The sequence below is a fragment of the Ornithorhynchus anatinus genome, chromosome 11, assembly GCF_004115215.2.
Source record: "Ornithorhynchus anatinus isolate Pmale09 chromosome 11, mOrnAna1.pri.v4, whole genome shotgun sequence".
NCBI classification, from domain to species: domain Eukaryota; kingdom Metazoa; phylum Chordata; class Mammalia; order Monotremata; family Ornithorhynchidae; genus Ornithorhynchus; species Ornithorhynchus anatinus.
In genome coordinates, this window is record NC_041738.1 from 2,987,403 (window position 1) to 3,009,515 (window position 22,113).

At 56.3% G+C, this 22,113-nt stretch overlaps 1 protein-coding gene and 1 pseudogene across 3 annotated transcripts in view; one reads left to right on the forward strand and one right to left on the reverse strand.

Moving 5' to 3' along the window:
- PKNOX2 (PBX/knotted 1 homeobox 2) overlaps positions 1-10,639 on the reverse strand; it is a 127,777-nt gene extending 117,138 nt beyond the window's left edge. For all 3 annotated transcript variants that reach the window (XM_029076062.1, XM_029076055.1, XM_029076059.1), the window contains exon 1: positions 10,582-10,639. The gene's annotated coding sequence lies outside the window, so the exon portion shown is untranslated. The remainder of the gene's footprint in view (positions 1-10,581) is intronic.
- A 9,534-nt stretch (positions 10,640-20,173) lies between these two features.
- LOC114815403 lies at positions 20,174-20,291 on the forward strand (annotated as a pseudogene).
- The last annotated feature ends 1,822 nt before the right edge of the window (positions 20,292-22,113 follow it).

Here is a 22,113-nt window from a genome sequence, read left to right on the forward strand (position 1 = left end):
GTGGGACAACCTCATCACCTTGTATCCACCCCACAGTTTAGAACAGTGCTTGGCACATAGTAAGCGCTTAAAATATACCATCATTATCATTATTATTACCTGGCACAGAATAAGTGCTTAACAATTACCATTAAGACCAAAAAAAGATGAAAACAACTCTTGGTGACACAGCAATGTAACGGGGACAGAGGGGAACTGAGGCTGTGCTGGCTGGCCGTGGCGATCGAGGACAAAGGAACCCCAAATAAAGCTGTTGACCGCTTCCTTCTTCTCCCCCAGCCCCTACCCTCAGCGGAAAGGAAACAAAATAAACTAGGAAAGGGATGATGGCGCAGAGGTGGGGGGGTTGGAGGTGGGGAGGGCATTCCGTCTGGGACCGGCTTCTGGGCCCCGGGGAACGGCGGCTGATGCCAACAACTGCTGCCACGCAACACATAGGCTCTCTCATCCCACCTCTTCACATCTCATTCATTCAATCGTATTTTATTGAGCGCTTACTGTGGGCGGAGCACTGGACTGAGCGCTTGGAATGGACAATTGGGCAACAGATAGAGAGAATCCAGGTCTACAACGGGGAGACAGACAGTGACCCCCGTGTCCCCCGACGAACCCACTCAACCCTCCCACTCTAGACTCTAAGCTTCTTGTGGACAGGGAACGTACTTTTTATTTCAAAAGTTTAGGACGGTGCACCACACCCACTGGGCACTCAGTACTATTAGAAGTACTATCAACACTCCAGCGCTTAGAACAGCGCGCGGCACCTAGTAAGCGCTTATCAAATACCATCCTCATTATCATCATAACCACTGCGACTTTATCCTTTGGAGTCGAGAGCCCGATTCAGGAGAGGTCAGGGTGTCCACCGGGACCCTCCTCTCTTCACCGCGGCCCAGGGCACCCCACTCCTTGGTCCGCCATCAGAACTGCACCCCAAGGCGGGGCTTGGCCGTGATTATTTCCAGGCGGGTCTGCCCTGGCGTGGCATAGGGGGAGAGGGTTAGCGTGGCTCATTGGAAAGAGCACGGGCTTTGGAGTCAGAGGTCATGAGTTCGAATCCCAGCTCTGCCACTTGTCAGCTGTGTGACTGTGGGCAAGTCACTTCACTTCTCTGTGCCTCAGTTACCTCATCTGTAAAATGGGGATGAAGACTGTGAGCCCCACGTGGGACAACCTGATTTCCCTGTGTCTACCCCAGCGCTTAGAATAGTGCTCTGCACCTAGTAAGCGCTTAACAAATACCAACATTATTATTATTATTAGAGGGTTATTCCTAAACCCCGCCCCTCCAGGAGCAATATACAAATGACATGCAAAACAACACCCATGTTGCTGACACCTCACAAACACAGCCATTTCTTTTGTGGGGGGTGGGGTGGTGGGGGTGAGGTGGGAGAGAATTCTCTCCCTTCAGCTGAAATCTTTCCAGTCTGACTAATGATGCCGGGAGATATTTTCTGTCTAATTAGAGGGCAATTGTTCTTCCCGGAGGGGCTCCGCATCCAATCTCGTTAGGGGGAACCGGCTCGGAGGGAACAACCCTCCTGGGTCCCGGGCTTCGGCCGCGCTGGGGGGTGGCACCGGAAAGGGGAAGTGGGAGGGGGGCGGGGGGCGGAAATTAATTTGGAATTGAATTATTCAAGTTGAACCTAGAGTGCTGACCCCCACATGACTGACCCCCTGGACTGGGTTTCTCCAGGCCAGGGCCACCGGAGCTGAGGAGCCCCCTTGGGGACCGCACGGGAGGGGGCTGCTCGCCACCCCCAGAGGGACCCGGCCCAGACCGCAGCATGTGAAAACAATCGATCGATCAACAGCAGGAATAATAATAATGGCATCTGTTCGGGGCTTACTACGCGCTCAGCACTGTTCTAAGCCCTGAGGTAGAAGACGAGTTAATCAGGGTGTCCCACGTGGGGCTCCCAGTCCTAATCCCCGTTTTACAGATGAGGTAATGAGGCACAGAGAAGTTACGTGACTTGACCGAAGTCACAGAGCAGACAAGTGGCAGAGGCTGGATTAGAATCCAAGTCCTCTAACTCCCAAGCACATGCTCTTGCCACTAGGCCGTGTTGCGGAGCGCTTTCTTTCTACAGAGCACTATACTAAGCGCTCGGGAGAGTACGATATAACAGAGTTGGCAGACATGTTCCCTGCCCACAATGAGCTTACGATCTAGGGGTGAAGGCGGAGCAGCCCCCGCTCTCCATAGGTGCCAGAGGCCAGGACCTCTCTGCCCACCCGATACCATCCGCCACCAGAAACTCCGCAAACTCCAGCGTGTGGCAGTAGGAAGCTCGTGAGGTGCGGGGAGGTGGGGGGAGACACCCGGTCCCCACTAATCCATCCTATTGAGCACCTACTCTGTGCAGAGCACTGGGCTGGGCACTTGGGAGGGTACCGTTTGCTCCCCGTGTCCTTCTGCATCCAGCCTAAATTCCTCACAATTGGCTGCAAAGCTGCCAACCACTGCTCCCAACTTACAGATCTGCCCTCTTCACCTGAGACCACCTCCTCCCCGCCCCAAGCACCCGCTCTTCATTCCTCCCAAGATCACCTAACTGGATCATGGCTTCAACTAGCCCGGCCCTTCTTCCACCCCGTTCCCCAAGTCTGCAAGTCCCTCCTCCCCCAAATCTGCCAGACCACGACTCTCCCCAGGTTCAAAGCCCTCCTGAGACCCTGCATCCCCCGACCAGCCAACCCCCAGTTACCACCCAACACCACGAGTTGCGTCAACCCAACCGCGTTTATCGAGACCCCCTCCTTAGCACCTGTGCATATAAGTCTATTCAACTGTATCCTCAATCTCTTACTTGGATTGCTCTGTAAATATTTATATTTATATGCTGGTCTCCCATTAGAATGTAAACTCCAAGGGGGCAGGGAACCTGTCTGTTGTTCTTTCCCCAAGCACTAAGTACAGTGTATAGCACCCAGTGGGTGCTCAATAACAATTACATCACTACTACTAATATCATCATCATCAGGGGCATTTATTGCACACTTACCGTGTGCAGAACACTGTATTAAGCGCTTGGGAGATTACAGTACAACAGAGTTGATAGACACGTTCCCTGCCCACAGCAAGCTTACTACTGTTATTATTATTAGCATTATTATTATGATTATTGCTACCTACAACTTCCCTCCCTCTGAAGTCGATACGCTCTCTTCCAAGTCCCTGTGACCACGGGCCACTGTTTCCGAACCGCAGGACTCAGAAACTGAGGCGGAGGGAACCTGGCCGGGGGGCCTGGAGGGTGGCACACTGGTGACCCAGGCTGCTTCAAAATCAGTCAGGTCTGGCCGGGGGGTGAGGGAGGAAACCTGGAGGGTCAGGCTGCCCCAAGATCAGCCAGGCCTGACCAGGCCGACCCTGAAGACTCAGGCGGCCCCAAGATCTGACAGATCCGGCCGGGGACGGGCACGCCGGCATTCTCAGGGAGTTAGCTCTTCCCGGGCCAACATCCTGGCCTCTCCCCTATCCCCTGCCTCAGAGCAGTAATGGCGACGGTGGTCAGTTGGGCTGGGAGCCCGTGTGAATTGGGGAAGGAAGACGAGGCGGAACCTTGCTCCAGTCCCTGAGAAAGTCGCTTCACTTCTCTGCGCCTCAGTTACCTCATCTGCAAAATGGGGGCTAAGACTGTGAGCCCCACATGGGACATGGACCGGATCCAACCTGAATGGCCTGTATCTCCCCAGCATTCGGTACAGTGCCCGGCCCATAGTAAGCCTTAACAGATACCATAAAACGGAGGTGAGGGCCCCCACCTTTCACTCTCATTAAAAGGGCGATTGGCAAATAGCGAGTACTTGCCACCCCCCCGCCAACCCCGAGCCGGTCCACGGTTTTGAAACCCGAGGACTGCTGTGCTCCCACTGGGTGACCCCTGCCGCCTCTCCACGCCTCGGTTTCCCCCAGGTTTTCAGAGCAGTGTTTGTACTGAGGGGATGGGGAGCGGTTTTGTCCCGCTTGCATTAATCTTCACCCTTGTGGAGAGGCAAAGGTGGGACGAACAGTGCTTGGCACATAGTAAGCGCTTAACAAATACCAACATTATTATTATTATTATTATTATTATTAGGGCCGCCTTTGGCAAGATTTAAAATGCATTTGGGAGGTGGCTCTATCGCCCCCTGGGGTGCAACCTGCAAATTCTTGTTTCCCTGCTAGCTCCTGGAGCAGGAATCACGCCTGCCCTGCCCGCTTGGAGCTGAGGGAATCCCTTCAGAAAATCCCAAACTCAAATCAGCACAAGGCACCAAGTCCCTTTGGGGCCGGCGGCCTGAAGTGACCATCCAAAAGGCACCGTGCCACTCCCGGTTGTCCCCGGGGAGGGGTGTGGAAGAAGGGGGGCCAGGAATCTCTCAGTTGGCTCACCCCAGTGGCCCAGCACATCCAGAATGGATTGGCCTGAGCTTGTCTCCTCCTGCTTCCCCACCGCTTGCCCTCTAGCAAGAGAAGGGTAAATTGGGCAGAGACCAGAAAACAGGGAGGAGGAGGAAGAGGAGGAGGAGAAGGAAGTCAGGGCGCCGAATAATCCACCGACAGGGATAAGGAAGGAGCTGTAGCTAACCGGCCCTGGATTGAGGGTGGGTGCCTTTGGGCAAGTTCTTCTGTGCGTGGTGGGTGACTTTGCGTGCATGATTGTGTGCACATATGTGTGATTGTGCGTGAGGGTGTGTGTAGGGGGGAAGAGAACCGGACCGACGGCAAAGCCGGAAGCCTAAAGACCCATGAGACCCCCCCAAACACACCACAGCTCTGGTTGTGCTGTCGCCCTGAAAATGCCGGGGTGATGTTCTCCAGGAAGCCCCCGGCAGCTCCAGCTCCCCTAACTCCCCTGGCGGGACCAGGCTCCGGGGCAGCTGCGTGGCCCCTACCCCCGCCCCCTCCTCCCCGCCCCCCACATTCCTGCCAAAAATAATATCGGGAACGGCGCTGTTTGGTGGAGCCTTAATCCAATCTGCACGGCTTTGGCTTTAAGATATCCGGCCCAGTTCAGGGTTTCTGATTTCACTCCGGGATGTGTTTTTAGCGAGACGGGTTGTCCGCCGAAACGTCCTTCTCGGCTGGGTGAAATTAGAAACCGGGGCCGGCCGGTCCGGCCAGGCAGCCCCCAAACCAAACAATCGGCCCTCCCGCAGATGGCACGGACTGGGGGGTTGGGAGGGGAGGCTAGGCTAGGCTCCCCAACCCTCACTCGACGCCTCCCCTGCCCCCCAGTGTGCTCGGGAGCAGCTCTCTGGGCCTCCCCCCAGCAGGGTGGGGAGGATTGGGGTGGGGGGAGGGGGTCTGAGGCTTCTCAGCTGAAATTTCCACTGGCGAGGATGCGGCTCGGGGCCGGCCCGGACTCCCGCTGACCCTTCATCTTCACTCCTCCCCATCCCGCCCTTATGCCACGGCGGAGACAAAATGGAGCCGGGAGCGAGAGGGCCCACCGAGGGCCTGGGAGGGGTTAAACCCAGAGGGGCCAGGTCTGACGGCCCAGGCCGGGAGTACTCCCCCAACCACCCATCCCCCTGGCCAGGGACCAAGTCTCTGCGGAAGTCTGGGTGCCCCGGCTACGTTGTCGCCAACGATCAGCTTGGTGCCAGCCGGGCTGAGGAGAGGTCAAGTCCGAGGGCCACGCCACCCTGCCCCTTTCCATAACGGACACCGTCGCGGCTGGAGCTCTAAAGAAACTCTAAGATCCTCGACACCAGGAAGCGTGTCTAACGCCACTGTTTTTTTGTTTGTTTGTTGGGTTTTTTTTTTTAATGGTCTTTGTTAAGTGCTTACGATGTGCCAGGCGCTGTACTAAGCGCTGGGATACCTACAAGATAATCAGGTGGGACACAGTCCGTGTCCCACGTGGGGCTTCCCCTTTTCAAGATGAGGCCACTGAGGCACGGCGAAGGTAAGTGACTTGCCTGAGGTCACACAGCAGGCAGGTGGTGGCGCCAGGATTAGAACCCAGGTCCTTCTGACTCCCAGGCCCGGGCTCTACCCACTAGGCCACGCCGTTCTTTCCCAAGCAGTTAGTACAGTGCTCTGCACAGAACCACTGGGAGAAGTCGCACGGCCTAATGGATAGCGCACAGGCCCGGGAGTCAGAAGGGCCTAGGTTTCGATCCTGGCTCCGCCACTTGGCTGTTGTGTGACCCTGGACGAGTCATTTAACTTCTCTATGCCTCAGTTCCCTCATCTGTAAAACGGGGACTGAGACTGCGAACCCCACGTGGAACAGGCACTGCGTCCCAACCCAATTTGCTTAGACCTGCCCCAGCGCTTACTACAGTGTCTAGGACGTAGTAAGACCTTGACACGAACCACAGTTAATGAGCTCCCGATAAGTACTACTGATTGACCGTTTCCATCGTGTCTGTTAACTCTACAGTACTCTCCCGATTGCCTAGTACAGTGCTGTGCACGGAGTAAGCGCTCAATGAATGGCAGTGGTAGAATGTGAAGGGGTAGGGGGCCAGATCCTGGCTCTCTGGGAGTCGGACCTGGTTGCTGGGTCAGGAGGGTGCAAGGACCTGTCCAATTGGGAAGCAAGCGGCTGGACTGGCTGCCCTCCCAGACACACACATATACACACACATACACACTCGAAACCGCTGGACGTAGGTGGATACACTGCTTCTTTTTATTGCACTTTGACACAGCACTGTATGCAGAAGGTACCTCGTTCCTTAGGCTCACCCACACACACCCTGCCCCGTGCCTGCGCGCTTTCTCACGCTCACACACCAAGCAGTGCGGGACTACCCCATCAAACCCATTTTACAGGCAAAAAAACCGAGGCCCAGCGGCAGCATGGCTTGCCCATGATCACCTGGCGACTCGAAGTCCCCAAATGGGTTGGGGGCTCCAGACACTGGGGAGGGGGAGTCCCTCCTCACCGCCTCCCGAGCCCATCGGTCTCCTCCCCGCTCGCCTCTCCCCCTTTCTCCACCTCCGCGACCGCAGGGCAGATCAGCATGGGTGCAGCCCGCTCGGCGGAGGTGCCCGTCGGTATCCGATCTGCCCTTCCCTGTAAGGCGGGGCCTCGGTGGGCCTCCATCTCCCCCGCAAGGCAAGGATTTCACCGGAGGTGTTGGTAGGCCCTCCCCCTCGGACCGATCGGAAGAGCAGCTCCAACACGGGTTTCGCCTGGCCCGTCTTTTTCCCAATCCCACCTCTTCCCCTCCGACTGCATCACACGTTTTATTTGTAAACGTCTCCGGAAACCGTCTCCCTGGGCAAAGCTTCTGTGGGGCACAGGGTCCGCGGACTAATGGGGGTGGTGCGGGTCCAGGTACCCTCGTGGGCTTGCAGTTCGAAGGGGTGGGGAGGCAAACCCTGGAGAGTGGGGGTGGGGAGATGAGACCCCCCCCCGACACATTTATCTATAAACGCTGCCATCGGAGGCAGCAAAACACTTCCCCGAACGTCGTTGAGTCATTCAATCATATTTATTGAGTGTTTACTGTGTGCAGAGCAATGTACTAAACACTTGGGAGAGTCTCACTGTGCCTCGATCTCGCCTGTCTCGCCGCCGACCCCTGGCCCACGTCCTACCTCTGGCCTGGAACACCTTTCCTCCTCAAATCCGCCAGGCGATGACTCTCGGCCCCCTTCAAAGCCTTACCGAAGGCGCGCCTCCTCCAAGAGGCCTTCCCAGGCTAAGCCCCACTTTTCCTCATCTCCCACTCCCTTCTGCGTCAACTTGACTCGCTCCTTTTGCTCTTCTCCCCTCTCCCCACCCCCCAGCATTTAAGGTATTTACCTGTAATTTTATTTATTTCTATTGATGTCCGTTTACTTCTATTGATGCCTGTCTTCCCCCCTCTAGACTGTGAGCTCATCGTGGGCAGGGATCGCCACTCTTTACTGCTGCATTTGACTTTCTCTAGCGCTCAGCACAGTGGTCTGCGCACAGTGAGCGTTTAGTAAACACGACTGAATGAATGAATACAACAATAAACAGACACATTCCCTGCTCACAAGGAGCTTACAGTCTAGAGGGGGACGGCCTTCCCCCTCACCCCACCTTCGGCTTGAACGGTCAAAGGTGGACCTTGGTGAACCGCCCCGAAACAGGGTCGGGAGGGGTCCGGGTGGGAGGCCGCGGGCACCCGATATAAGGCCCCCTCGCCCCCAGGGGCATCGTCCGAGTCGGATGTGATCCGCGTGGGGAGTCGGCTCGCCCCGGATCTGGAAGCCTGGCTATTGGACTCGCCCAAGCGCTCAGCACGGTGCTCGGCACGCACGGGGTACACTCAGTCGATACGACGGATTGATGGCGCGTTCGCGACCCTCCCACGAGCCGCCGTCTCCGCGCTTTGGCCGGACGCTGGGCGTTAATGAGTTACAGCACCGGGCTCCGGGCCCCGGGTAGATACGGTCAAAAGACGCAGCTTAGGCCGGCCCCCGCCACCAACGCCAAGGCCAAGACGAGGGCCTGTTTCTACTTAAGTTCCAACTTTCATGAATTCAGGAATCGCTGCTCGCGAGACAGTAATTCTCCCTATTTCATCACTAACTTACTTCAAATGTGTTTATACAATTTATTGCTACCGAACTTCCAGGCCGCTGGTGTGGAGTTAATGAGAGCCAGCTTGGCCCAGCTTTGAGCTTTAAACCAGAAACCGCAGTTTTAAACGGTTACGACACGCGGTCGGAGCCGCCGCCGGGACAGTGTGCGGTGGCTGGGCTCGGGTCTGCGGTCCGGCTTTGGGGGCCGGAGAGTTCCCTGCCCCCTCGGCCCTCGATCCCCCCTTGATTTTCTCCGAACTTATCTAGGTCGACTCGACGAGTTTACCTTCCCAGACACTTGGCGAGAGGTGTGTGCGTCTGGGCCATTCTCCATTCTGATTTTACGACGGGTCAGGGGACTAGGGTTCTGGATTTCATCGGAAGTAAGGATCCCGGCCTGGGCGCACCGACCACGGTAGTGGCCGACACCAAGATCTCCAGCAGCGGATGACGGGGCTCAAGGGTGAAAAAACCAGGGCCAACCCCCCCCCCCCCCCCGCCCCAACACACCGCCCCACAGCTCCGGTCCAGGACCTGGGGCCTGCAGACCCCACGGCGGCAGGACGGAAGACAGGACCCTGGTAGGGGCGAGGAGGGGAAGCCTCTGCCCGCCGCAACACAAGACCACCACCTCCGCGCCGCCCTTCCCGGCCCGGGCTCGACGGAGCCGGCGGTCCGCTCCAGGTCGGGAAGATCTGGGAACGGGCAGGAAATGCCCCCCGCCCCTCCGACCCTCTTGGTGGTCACCAGAGGAGTCCCCCTCTCCACCCCCGACCGGCAGTCCGGTCCCCCCCATCTCCGCCCTCTGACCCCCTGCCCCAAGCCTCCGACCCCGGTTGTTTTCCCAGCTGGGATCAGGAATCCGACTCCCCCTCCCCCTTCCCATTTGGGGGCTTCTTCCTTGGCCGACCCAGGGAAGCGGTTTCGGGGGAGGGGGGGAGGGAGTTTGGGGAACTTTGGGGTCCCGCAAGGAGGCGCCGGGGCCCTCCCCGATCCGGACCCTCCGAAACGCGACCCCCATCGCTTCCACCCGGTTCGACTCTGCCCTTCGACCTGGGCCGACGGGGGCTGGGACCCCCCTCCTCCCCTTCCCGGAGCCGTCCGGACCTCGGGGGTCCCGGTCTGTCCCCGGAGGGCGGCTCCGGGTTGGGGGAAATCCGAGGCAAAAGGTCAGGGGGATCTAACCCCGGCTCTGCCACTTGAGTGCTGCCTGACCTTGGCCAAGTGGCTTAACTTCTCCGGGCCTCACTTCCCTCATCTGTCGAATGGGGCCGGAGACTGGGAGCCCCGTGTGGGCCGGGGCCCGTGTCCAACCACGTGGGACAACCCGATGACCTTGCCTCCTCCCCAGGGCTCAGAACAGGGCTTGGCCCGCGGTCAGCGCTTAACAGATACCGTCATCATCATCCAGGGGTCCGACCCCGGGGCGGGGGGGGATGGTCGGGGCCGCTCAATGGGCGGGGAACCATCCGCATCCTGGGGCCGGTCCCCGCCGGGTGGGGGGAGAGGAGCTGGGCCTGGGGACCCGGACGCCCTGCCCCCGAAGAGACCCCGGCCCCTCGGCCCCGCTGCACAGAGGTGCCCGGGCCCGCCCCTGCCCCCGGCCACGGACCCCTGCCCTGGGGCACAGGCCCCGAGTCTGGTCCTGCCCACCGGCTGCTGGCCGGACCCTCCACCCGGACCCAGGAGTCCCGGCCCACGTTGCCCCCCGCCGGCTTCCCCCAGCAGCAGCGGGGGACGAGGGAGAGCCCCCACCCCCCACCCCGTCCCTTCCCCCCAGTCTCCCCACCTTCTCCGGGACCCCCCCAGCCCCCCTCCGGGGCCGCCCCCCGCCCCCCCGCAGACCTCCAAGCTCCGCTCGCCGGTCGGCCGGGGCCGACCTCGCCACCCCCGGGGTCCCGGCTCCCTCCCCGCCGGCCGGGCCGGTCCTCATCGGGGCTGGGCTGGACGCCTCCCGGCCGCGGGCCTGCCCCCGTCCCCCGTCGCCATAAATAAGGGTCCGGCTTGGGGACGGGGTGAGCCCCGTGCGCGCTGTGAGCCCTTGGCCCGCCGCCCCGAAATGAATGACAGCTTACCTGATGCCAATCTTCATCAGACTGACACCGGCCTGACAGCACAACCTATACTTCCCAGCGCAGGCCCGGACGTCAGCGGCGCCGGGGCCCGCCCCTCCCCGCCCCCCGCCCCCCGCACCTCCCCGCACCCAGAGCCCGCCCGCCTGGCTCCCTCTACCGGAGGCTCAGCCCTCCTTCCCGCTCCGCCCGGGGCCCGGGGCTCCGGGACGGGAGCGGGGGGGGCCTGGGCACCCACCCTCCCCCCGGCCCGGTTTGCTCCCCGAACCCGAGGACCCGAATAGAGCCCGGATCGGGAGGTCCCGGGGTGGCCCGCCGCTCGCTGGGGTCCTCCTCCCCCTGCCCGGTTTGCTCCCCGAGGCCGTGGTGGGGGGCGGTGAGGGTCCCGGAACCCGAGGAACCGAATCAAGCAGAGATAAGGAGGCCTAGGGGTGGCCCACCTATCGCTGGGGTCATCTCCCTCAACCCGGTTTGCTCCCCGAGGCCGTGGTGGGGGGCGGTGAGGGTCCCGGAACCCGAGGAACCGAATCAAGCAGAGATAAGAGGCCCAGGGGTGGCCCACCGCTCCCTGGGGTCTTCCTCCCACTGCCCCGTTTGCTCCCTGAGGTCTGGGCGAGGGCCATCCCGCAACCCAAGGAGCCGAATAAAGCACAGATAAGGAGGCCTGGTGGTGGTCCACTGCTCACTGGGGTTCTCCCCCTTCCCGGTTTGCTCCCCGAGGCCATGGTGGGGGGCAAAGGGGGTCCCGGAACCCGAGGAACCGAATAGAGCGCGGATAAGGAGGCCCGGGGTGGCCCACCGCTCGCTGGGGTCTTCCTCCCTCTGCCCGGTTTGCTCCCTGAGGTGGTGCGAGGGGCGTCCCCGAACCTGAGGAACCAGATAAAGCACAGAGAAGGAGGCCCAGTGGTGGTCCACCGCTCACTGGGGTTCTCCCCCAGCCCGGTTTGCTCCCTGAGGCCACAGTGGGGGTGAGGGACGTCCCAGAACCTGAAGAACCGAATAAAGCACGGATAAAGAGGTCCAGAGGTGGCCCACTGCTCGCTGGGGTCCTCCTCCTCCACCCGGTTTGTTCCCCGAGGCTGTGCTGGGGGGGTGAGAAGCATCCCGGAAATTGAGGAATCAAATAGAGCATGGATAAGGAGATCAAGGGGTAGCCCACTGCTCGCTGGGGTCCTCCTCCCTCTGCCTGGTTTGCTCCCCAAGGCTGTGGTGGGGGGCAATGGGGGCCCCGGAACCCGAGGAATCGAACAAAGCAGAGATAAGGAGGCCCAGGGGTGGCCCGCCGCTTGCCTGGGTTCTCCTCCCTCTGCCCGGTTTGCTCCCCGAGGCCGTGGTGGGGGGCGAGGGGCGTCCCGGAACTTGAGGAACCAAATAGAGCACGGATACGGAGGTCCAGGGGTGGCCCACCGCTTGCTGGGGGTCTTCTTGCCTCTGTCCGGTGTGCTCCCCGAGGCCACGGTGGGGGCAAGGGGTGTCCCGGAACCTGCGGAACCGAATAAAACACAGATGAGGTCCAGGGGTGGGGCACTGCTCTCTGGGGTCCTCCTCCCCAAGCCTGAGACGCGGCCCGGAGGAGCGTTGGTAGGTTGGCTGCCCGCCGCCCAGGATCTCGACTCTGCTGATGGAGCCAGTGAGAGTGAGGGGGTTGTTGGGAGGCTACTGGGGGACCCCTGACCCCACCTGGCTCTTTGCAGTGCCCCCTCCCCTCCCACCCCCTCCCCTCCCGATGGCATTTGCACACTGACCAGTCACGGCCTGGCCTGGCCTCTCCTCCTAAGAGTGCAGGGCCAGTATAGCTGGAGTGTCGTCCAGGTAACCAGACCAAGTATAGAGGGCGAGGCACCCGTGCAGGCAGTCACACATGCACCTGTGCGTGCTTACACAGACACACACGTGCCTCCGACCAGCCAGGTGGGCCCAGCCCCCTTTTTTGGGCCAGGTTCTCCCACCCCAAAGGACAGCTGGCGGCCAGGGGCAGGTTCCTGCTGGTTCGTGGCTACGGCTGCACCCGGCACCGAACAGCCGGGCCCGGAGCCGGAGCTGGCGCCGAGCCTGGGGAGGGCTATCTGTTACCACTGTCCAGCTCAGAAACCCGCCAGCCCAGGCCCATGGCTGACCGGGGCAGGCAGCGGTCAAAACTATCATTTGATCCTTACTTCGGGGCGGAGGGCGACATTAAGTCTTAGACACTGAACTCTGTTCCCACTGGGCCAGAAACCAAAGCTGCTCCCACGAGCTCTCAGACCCTTCCATCACCCCAGGCAGGTGTCTTGTAGGCTGTGAGCTCCTTGAGGGCAGGGATCTTGCCTACCAATTCTGATGGATTGTGTTTACCCACGCCCTTAATAATGTTGGTATTTGTTAAGCGCTTACTATGTGCCGAGCACTGTTCTAAGCGCTGGGGTAGACATAGGGGAATCAGGTTGTCCCACGTGGGGCTCACAGTCTTAATCCCCATTTTACAGATGAGGGAACTGAGGCACAGAGAAGTTAAGTGACTTGCCCACAGTCACACAGCCGACAAGTGGCAGAGCTGGGATTCGAACTCATGAGCCCTGACTCCAAAGCCCATGGTCTTTCCACTGAGCCACGCTGCCCTTAGTACACGGTAAGCGCTCAATAAGAAACAGAGTGCCCTGCTTCCTCCTCTAGACTGCAAGCTCGTTGTGTCTGCTATATGGTTATATTGTACTCACCCAAGCGCTTAATACAGTGCTCTGCACACAGTAAGCACTCAATGAATATGTTCGACTGATGGATAGCATCCCTTAACCCCCCCCCAAATAAGTAAATAAATACCACTGACTGATAAAACTGGGACTCAAACCCAGGACTTGTAGCTCCTCTTCCCCAGCCAGGCCGGTGGGCCTGGTCCCAGACTAAGCCCCTGGGTTCACAGGAAAGGAACTGGTGGCGGACTGATTGATTGATCAATCGATCCCCGTTCAGCTGAAGCTGTCTCTAATAATAATAATAATTGGGGTATTTTTAAGCACTTACTACATGCCAGACATTGTACTAAGCACTGGGGTAGAAACAAGCAAAGTGGGTTGGACACAGTCCTTGCCCCATACGGGGTTCTCAGTCTTAATCCCCATTCGACAGATGAGGGAACTGAGGCACAGAGAAATGAAGTGACTTGCCCAGGGTCTCACAGAGAACAAGTGGCAGAGGCAGGATTAGAACCCAGGTCCTTCTGACTCCCAAGCCCCAATTCTATCCACTAGGCCCCTCTGCTTTTCTGCAGCTCTGTCTTCACAGCAATGAGAAATCCCTCCGCCCCATCTCCTGATCTGTCCCCCACAAACAGGGCTCTACCCCTGCTTAAGACTCAGGGATCTAGCTCTCGTTTGACTTTCCCACTTCCGACTCATTGCTCACACCTTCCCCCTGCCTGGAATGTCCTCTCCCACTCAGCTTCTCCAAACCCTTCTCTCTACTCCAAAGCACCACCTCCTCCAGGAGGCCTTTCCCGATTAACCCCCCACCTATCCAGGCAGGCCACCCCATCGCGGGGATCGAAGTTGCTCCCAGACCTCTCCATTGCCTCTGAGAAAAGCATCCAGGGTGACCACTGCCTTCCCTCCAGCCACCAAGGGTCCCCCCGCTCCTTGCAAGCTCCCGGCATACTCCTGGCATGTTCCGGACCCACCGGGCCAGGAACCAAAGCTGTTCCCGCGAGCTCCCCGACCCCTCCGTCACCGCCGAGACTCTGAACCTATTTTGCACATTTGTTTGTGTTGCACTTTAAGGTTTCATCGCTCTTAATGTGTCCGTCTCCAGTCCCTTCTCCCCACCTTAACTCTTAGTTTGTGAGCCCTCCGACGGACCGGGACCAGGTCTAAAAAATAATATTAGTAATAGTAATAATGGTATTTGTTAAGAGCTTACTATGTGCCAGGCACTGTATAAGCGCTGGATGAGATGCTAGGTAATCGGGTTGGACCCAGTCCATGACCCACACCGGGCTCACGGTCTTAATCCCCTCTTTACAGATGAGGGAACTGTGCATTCCCTCTTGTGTATTCTCTCCCACTGCTTAGCACAGTGCTCTGCATCCAGTAAGCGCTAAAATTGTCTTCTACTCTCTCACTCTTCTCTTAGGTAAAGCTAGTGGTTGTGAATTTGCCGATATAGATTCCCTCCAAGACCACTGAACCTATTTTAAAAGCTTTAGCTGGAAGTCCTGGGCCACCAGGGGGATGTTATCATTAATATTTTAAATGTGTCTCACAATCAGTGGTATTTATAGGGCGCCGTACTAGACACTTGGAAGGGTACATCACAAGAAAAATTCACATTCCCTGCCCTCAAGGAGCAGCTAACCTGGCATTTTTATATTTCCAAAGCCAACCTGCAGCGTTGCCTAATGGACAGAGCCCGGGGCCCGGGAGTCAGAAAGACCAAGGTTCTAATCTCGGCTCTGCCACTCATTTCCTGAGTGACTTTGGGCCACTCACTTCACTTCTCTGTGCCCCAGTTCCCTCATCTGCAAAATGGGGATTCAATACCTTGTGCTCCCTCCTACTTAGACTGTGAGCCCCATAAGGGACCTGATGATCCTCGAATAGTACAGTGCTTAGCACAGAGTAAGTGCTTAACCGATACCACAATTATTATCTCTTCTCTTCCTGTCCTCACGACAACCTTGTGAAGAAGGGAGAGGTGGCATTATCATCCTCTCTTTACAAAGAAACAGAGTCACTGAAAGGTTAAGCCACTTGGCCGAGGTCACTTAGGAGGCCAGTAGCAAACCTGGGACCCAAACCCAGGTCGCTTGACTCCCAGCACCCTGTTCTTCCCCTGGGGACCCCACAGGATCAGTTGTTCCCAGTTCCAGTGCGGCACCTGGGGTCACGGGGGACTGAAGCAGCAGCAGCAGGCACGGCAGCTACGAGTTGTAGAAATTCGGGAGGTTTGGGATGTGACGCCCCGGTTGACAAGCACCTGCCCTGCTGGCTCTGTTTACCCCCAGTCAATCAATCAATCAATCATCTCTTACCCCTAATGACGTGGCCGAATTCTTCACTGACAAAATGGAAACCATCAGGCATGTTCTCCCTAAAATCTCCCCTCCTCCCCTCCAATCCCCCCGTCTTCCACCACCCTTTTCGACTCTCCCTGTAGTCCCTGTCGGAGCTCAAGAAGAGATCTCTAACTCTACCCCTTCCACCCGTGCCTCTGTCAGCATCCCTTCCTACCTTTTTAAAACACTCTCTCCCTCCCTTCTTCCCTCCTTGACTATCTTCAACTCTGCACTTTCCAATGGCTTCTTCCCAACTGCCTTCAAACATGCTCATGTATCCCCCATCCTAAAAAAAACCCCTCCCTTGTCCCCACAGCTCCCTCCGGTTATTGCCCCATCCTCTTCCCATCCCTCTCCAAACTTCTAAGAGAGTTCTTTCCACCCAATGTCTCCGCTTCCTCTCCTTCGATTCTCTCCTCGATTCCTTCCAATCTGGCTTCCTCCCCCTTCACTCCACACAAACAGCCCTATCTAAGGTTACACGTGACTTCTTCTCACCAAATTTGACGGCCTCTATTCTGTCCTAATTCTCCTAGACCTCTCAGCTACCTCCGGCCTTGCAGACCACCCCCTTCTCCTTTGCTTCGCTAACATTGTCCTCTCTTTGCTCTCCTCCTGTCTCTCTGATGGCTCCTTCTCCGTTCCTTTAGCAGGGTTCTCCCCTGCTTCTGTGAGTTCGATCCGGGCAGGGAATGTGTCTGTTTGTTGTTGTATTGGACTCTCCCAAGCGCTTAGTACAGTGCTTTGCACAAGGTAAGCGCGAGATAGATATGATTGAATGAATGAATGAATGAATGAATGCCACCCACCCTGTGACGGTGGGTGGCCCTCAAGGTTCAGTTCCGGGTCCCCTTCTATTCTCCATCTACATCCACTCCCTTAGAGAATTCATTCACTCCCATGGTTTCAACTACCATTTCTATGCAGGTGATTCCCAAATCCACATCTCCAGGCCTGACCTCTCTCTTCCTGCAATTTGCATTTCCTCTTGCCTTCGGGGCATCTCTACCTGGATGTCCAAAACTGAACTCTTTATCTTCCGACCCAAACCCTGTTCTTTCCCCATCTTTTCCGTCACGGTAGGAGATACCACTAATCCTCCCTATCTCACAAGCCCGTAGCGGTGGTGTTGTCCTCAACTCATCTCTCTCATCCCACCCACGTATTCAATCAGCCACCAAATCCCCTTGGTTCTACCTTCACAACATTGCTAAAATCTGCCCCTTCCTCTCCAAACTCCTACCATGCTGATTCTACCTGATTCAAGCACTATATCACCTTGGCTACTAAATGAGCCTCCTAACTGATCTCCCTGCCTCCTAGCTCTCCCCACTCCAGTCCATACTTCACTTTGCTGCATGGATCATCTTTCTAAAAAAAAAAAAAGTTCAGTCCAAACCTTGCCGCTCCTCAAGAAACTCCAGCGACTGTCCATTCACTTCCGCAAGCAGAAATTCTTTGCCATCGGTACCCAATCAGCTCGCCCCTTCCTACCTCACCTCACCGATCTCCTGCCACAGCCCGGCCCACACACTCCACTCCTCTACCCTCAGCTTACTCACTCAGCCCCGATCTCATCTATCTCGCCGCCGACCCCTTTCCCCCAGCCTGGAGCTTCCTCCCCCTCCATATAAGCCAGACCACCCCTCTCCCCATCTTCAAAGCATTATTAAAGTCACAACTCCCCCAAGAGGCCTTCCCCAATTAAGCCCTCCTTCCCCCCACTTCCTTCTCAATCAATCAACAATCGTATTTTTCCCATGCTCACTGTGTGCAGAGCACCGTACTGAATACTTGGGAGAGTTGTCTTGTTTTTCGTCCATCTTCCCCGATTAGACTGTGCGCCCGTCAATGGGCAGGGATTGTCTCTATCTGTTGCCGAATTGTACATTCCAAGCACTTAGTTCAGTGTTCTGCACATAGTAAGCGCTTAATAAATACTATTGAATGAATGAGAGTCCTTTTTGCATCGTTTTATAGACTTGGCTCTGTGAACTTTGGACATTTGATATATGCCCCTCTCTCAACCCCACACCACTTAGGTGCATATCTTTAAATTACAAATTATTCGTATTAAAATCTGTCTCCCCCTCTAGCTTATAAACTTGTTGTGGGCAGGGAACATGTCTGCTAACTCTGTTGTACTGTATTCTCCCAAGTGCTCCATACAGTGCTTTGCACATAGTAAGTGCTCAATAAATATCACTGATTGATGGGGTTCACAGTCTAGGTAAGAGACAAAACAGGCATTGAAGCCCCATTTAAGAGACGAGCGACTGAGGCACAGAGAAGTTAAGTAACTTGCCCAGGCTCACACAGCAGGCGTGTGGTGGAGCCAGAATCAGAACCCGGGTCCTCTGACTTCCTGACCCATGCTCCATCCAACATTACAGGTCAGAAGGGTAGGCTGCAGGACAACCAAGAGATCACCTGTGTCTGAAAACAGACGTGTGTGGGTATGAGTGAATATGTCGGCGGGGATGTGTGCTCGCCCAGTGTGAATGCATTTTTTACGTGCGTCTCGTGGTGTTCATGAGTACAGCCTGCGTGTTCAAGTAAACGTTTACCTACATGCATGTATGTATAGAAGATGATTTACTTCAGTTTTGTGGGCAAAGTACACGAGAGACACCCTGGTGGGTGCGGGGATATCCTAGGCAGCAGCGTCTTCCAGCCAAAGGACACCTAGTGTGTGTGATTATGTGTGCCCACGTGCGCATACGTATGTGTCGAGGAGTGTGAGTACGAGTGTGTGTGTCTGAGCATGTCGATATGTGTGTATGTGTGTTTCTATGAGTGTGTGTGTGCTGAGTATGCGAGAAGTTGTCCAGCCATGGCAGTCCCAGAGTCCTGAAGTCCCGGAGGCTCAGCCACAAACCGCCACCATCCGTCAATGCCCAGACATTGTCTCTCACGCTAATTTCCTGCCAAATCTTGGAGTCGCAATTAAGAAAGTCGATAATTTGAAACATTTCCCCCTGCACGTGGAGATGGATTATAATCCTAATTTGATAAAGACTCTTAATGACTCATTAGCCACCCTTGGCTTCTCCTCAGGTCAGAGCCTTTCCCCGCCGCTGGCGGCAGCTGGCAGCACGGAGACGACCGGGTTCAGACCATTAGATATTATTACTTTGGCTGCATGGAAACAAAGACACGACACTCCCACCCTTGTCCCACGCCACTGGCTTTTCCTCTTCTCCGTTCTCCGGCTTTCGGCCTGTGACGAAAGGTTCTGAGTTCCCTGCCCTGCTCAGCCTGGGGGCAGGTCTCCACAGCCCAGACGGTGTGTCTGCCCGGCCCAGGGAGGGCGACCCCGCAGCCCAGACAGTGTGTCTCCGCAGCTCAGATAATAATAATAATTGTGGCCTTTTTTTAAGCGCTTACTATGTGTCAAGCACTGTACATGCAAGTAAATCGTGTTGGACACGATCCCTGTCCCGCCGGGGGCTCACAGTCTCAATCCCCATTATACAGATGAGGGAACTGAGGCCCAGAGAAGTGGAGGGAGTTGTCCAAGGTCACGCGGCAGACACGTGGCGGAGCCGGGATTAGAACTCATGACCTTCTGACTCCCAGGCCCGTGCTCGATGGCTACGTCATGCCGCACGGGCCAAATGGTGCGTCTCCACAGCCCAGGGAGGGCGACTGCGTGGCTCAGGGAAGCGACTCCACGGCACAAGGAAGGCAACCCTCCCCAAATCTGACAGACAATTACTTTCCACCTCTTCAAAGCCTCACTGAAGGCCCATCTCCTCCAAGAGGTCTTCCCTGACTAAGCGCCCCTTTCCTCTTCTCCCATGCCCTCTGCGTCGCCCGGACTCGCTCCCTTTATTCATTCCCCCCGCAGCCCCACGGCACTTATGTCCATATCTGTCATTTATTTATTCGTATTCATGTCGGTCTCCCCGCCCCTAGACTGTGAGCTCGTTATGGGCAAGGAATGTGTCAGTTTATTGTTGTATTATGTTGCACATAATAAGCACTCAATAACTACCATTTAATGAATAAATGAATGAATCTCCACGGCCCAGGAAGGGCGAGTCCACTAGACCAGGCAGGGTTCCTGAACCACGCAAGGTTTCTTGGGCGAGCCTACTCCTTCACCGTCCGCTCCTTCTCCACGAGGGACCCGAGGGGACGTGAAAACTTCCTAAAGAGTCCCAAGACCCTTTGGGCTGGCCAACCTTCCACAAGCCACCTTGTCTCTTCAGCTGCCCCCACACAAGACAACCCCTTCCCCAATGCGGGAAGCAGCAGCTTGACCTCGTGGATGGGGCTATGGGCCTGGGAGTCAGAAGGACCTGGGTTCGAATCCCACTCTGCCACTTGCCTGCTGGGCAACCTTGGGCCAGTCGCTTAACCTCTCTGGGCCTCAGTTGCCTCATCTGTAAAATGGGAGGCTAAAGTTGTGAGCCCCATGTGGGCCATGAATTCTGTCCAACCCGATTAGATTAGGTTTGTTTCTACTCCAGGGTTTAGAACAGTGCCCGGCACATAGTAAGTGCTTAACAAATGCCATAAAAAATAATAAAATAAACTGAGTGGTAAGGATAGGGAGAGGCTCACTCTGCACTCGGCCTTTTGGGGAAGATCAAGTGTAGTATCTTTTCTTATCAGTTTAATATCTGATACGTGCTCTATCCGTACAAAATATTCAGTGGATTTTTGGAGCAGAAGACCTTCCCAGACTGAGCCCTCCCTTTCCCTCTGCCCCTCCTCCCCTCCCCATTCCCCCCACTCCCTCCCTCTGTTCTACCCACTTCCCCTCCCCACAGCACTGGTGTATATTTGTATGTATTATTTATTACTCTATTGATTTTATTAATGCTGTGTATATATCTATGATGCTATTTATCTATTTTGATGGTATTGATGCCTGACCACTTGTTTTGTTTTGCTGTCTGTCTCCCACTTTTAGACTATGAGCTCCTTGTTGGGCAGGGATTATCTCTATCTGTTGCCGAATTGTACATTCCAAGCACTTAGTAATGATGTTGGTATTTGTTAAGCCCTTACTATGTGCAGAGCACTCTTCTAAGCGCTGGGGTAGATACAGGGTCATCAGGTGGTCCCACATGAAGCTCTCAGTCTTAATCCCCATTTTACAGATGAGGTAACTGAGGCACAGAGAAGTTAAGTGACTTGCCCACAGTCACACAGCTGACAAGTGGAGGAGACGGGATTTGAACACATGACCTCTGACTCCCAAGCCCGGGCTCTTTCCACTGAGCCACGCTGCTTCTCTAACAGTGCTGTGCACATAGTAAGTGCTCATTAAATACGAATGAATGAATGTTCTGAGAAAAGGACATTTGTCAGACTCCCCAGATTTCCTATTCTAATATCTTTCTGTTGGGGAAGTCTGACAAGCCCTTCTTGCCACCAGTTTTCTAGATCATCAGGCTCCCTCTCAGCTCTTCCTTCTCCCGGCTGGCTAATCCCGGGCCCTCGGCCTCTCTCCACAGAACAGCTGCCCAGCCTCACCCTCATCGCCCTCCTCAAACGCCATCCCAGAGACCATGCTGGTCTTAGAGCAAGAGCCAAGCCAGGTTCAGCTTCAGACATTTGTGACCCTGAGGCAGGGTAACAATTCCCCACCCCTTTCTGTTCCGCATGACATCGTTAGATAACTCCGTAATGCCTCTCTTTTGCTGGCGTCCATCGGAATCCACCCGGAGGAAGCCCTGCCATCCCCAGGTCCCTCGCTCCACAGCTGTTAGGTCTCCTCCCGGGCCCCAGGGAACACGGGGGCACCCCGCTTCCAGTGGCCAGAAAGAGGCCGGGCATGGTCTCGCCAGTGTGAGACAGTGCACCCCGAAGCAGGAAGGACCAACTGGACTCTAGGAAGGACCGCCCGGCCCAGAGAGAAAGGGAGGTTCCCACCCTGCGCACTCTACTTTGCTGCGATCTTCCCGGCCCACCCGGGGGATCCCCATAAAGGCTGATCATTGCGACTCCCCTCAGGGCCCGACTAACCAACAACTTCTTTTGATCTGTCTGGACCAGTGGCCCAAACACAGTCCATCAATGAGACCTGGCAGGGGGCAGGGAGGAGCTGGACCTTGGTGAGGATGGGGGAAAAATATCTGTCATTTTATTTATTTGTATTGATGTCTGTCTCCCCCCTCTAGACTGTAAGCTAATTGTGGGCAGGGAATGTGTCTGTTTATTGTTGTCTTCTCCTCTCCCAAATGCTCCGCACACAGTGAACACACAATAAATCTGATTGAATGAATGGAAAGGGGCTGGTGGAGGAATCCTGCTTGAGATCTGGAGTGCTCTGACGACCCACTTGGGCCACCATAGTCACGGGCTGCCCCACTGCCCCCTCGGGTCAGTCTACAAGGAGCCACAAGGCCATCACGCTCCACCAGTGCCCGGGGCTCAGTTGACAAGGAGGTTTGAGGGAAGGGTGGAGGGGTGGTGGCCAGGCTGAAGGCCAGAGAGAACAATAATAATATAGGATTCTGTATTATATAACATAGTAACTACAATAATGGTGGTAT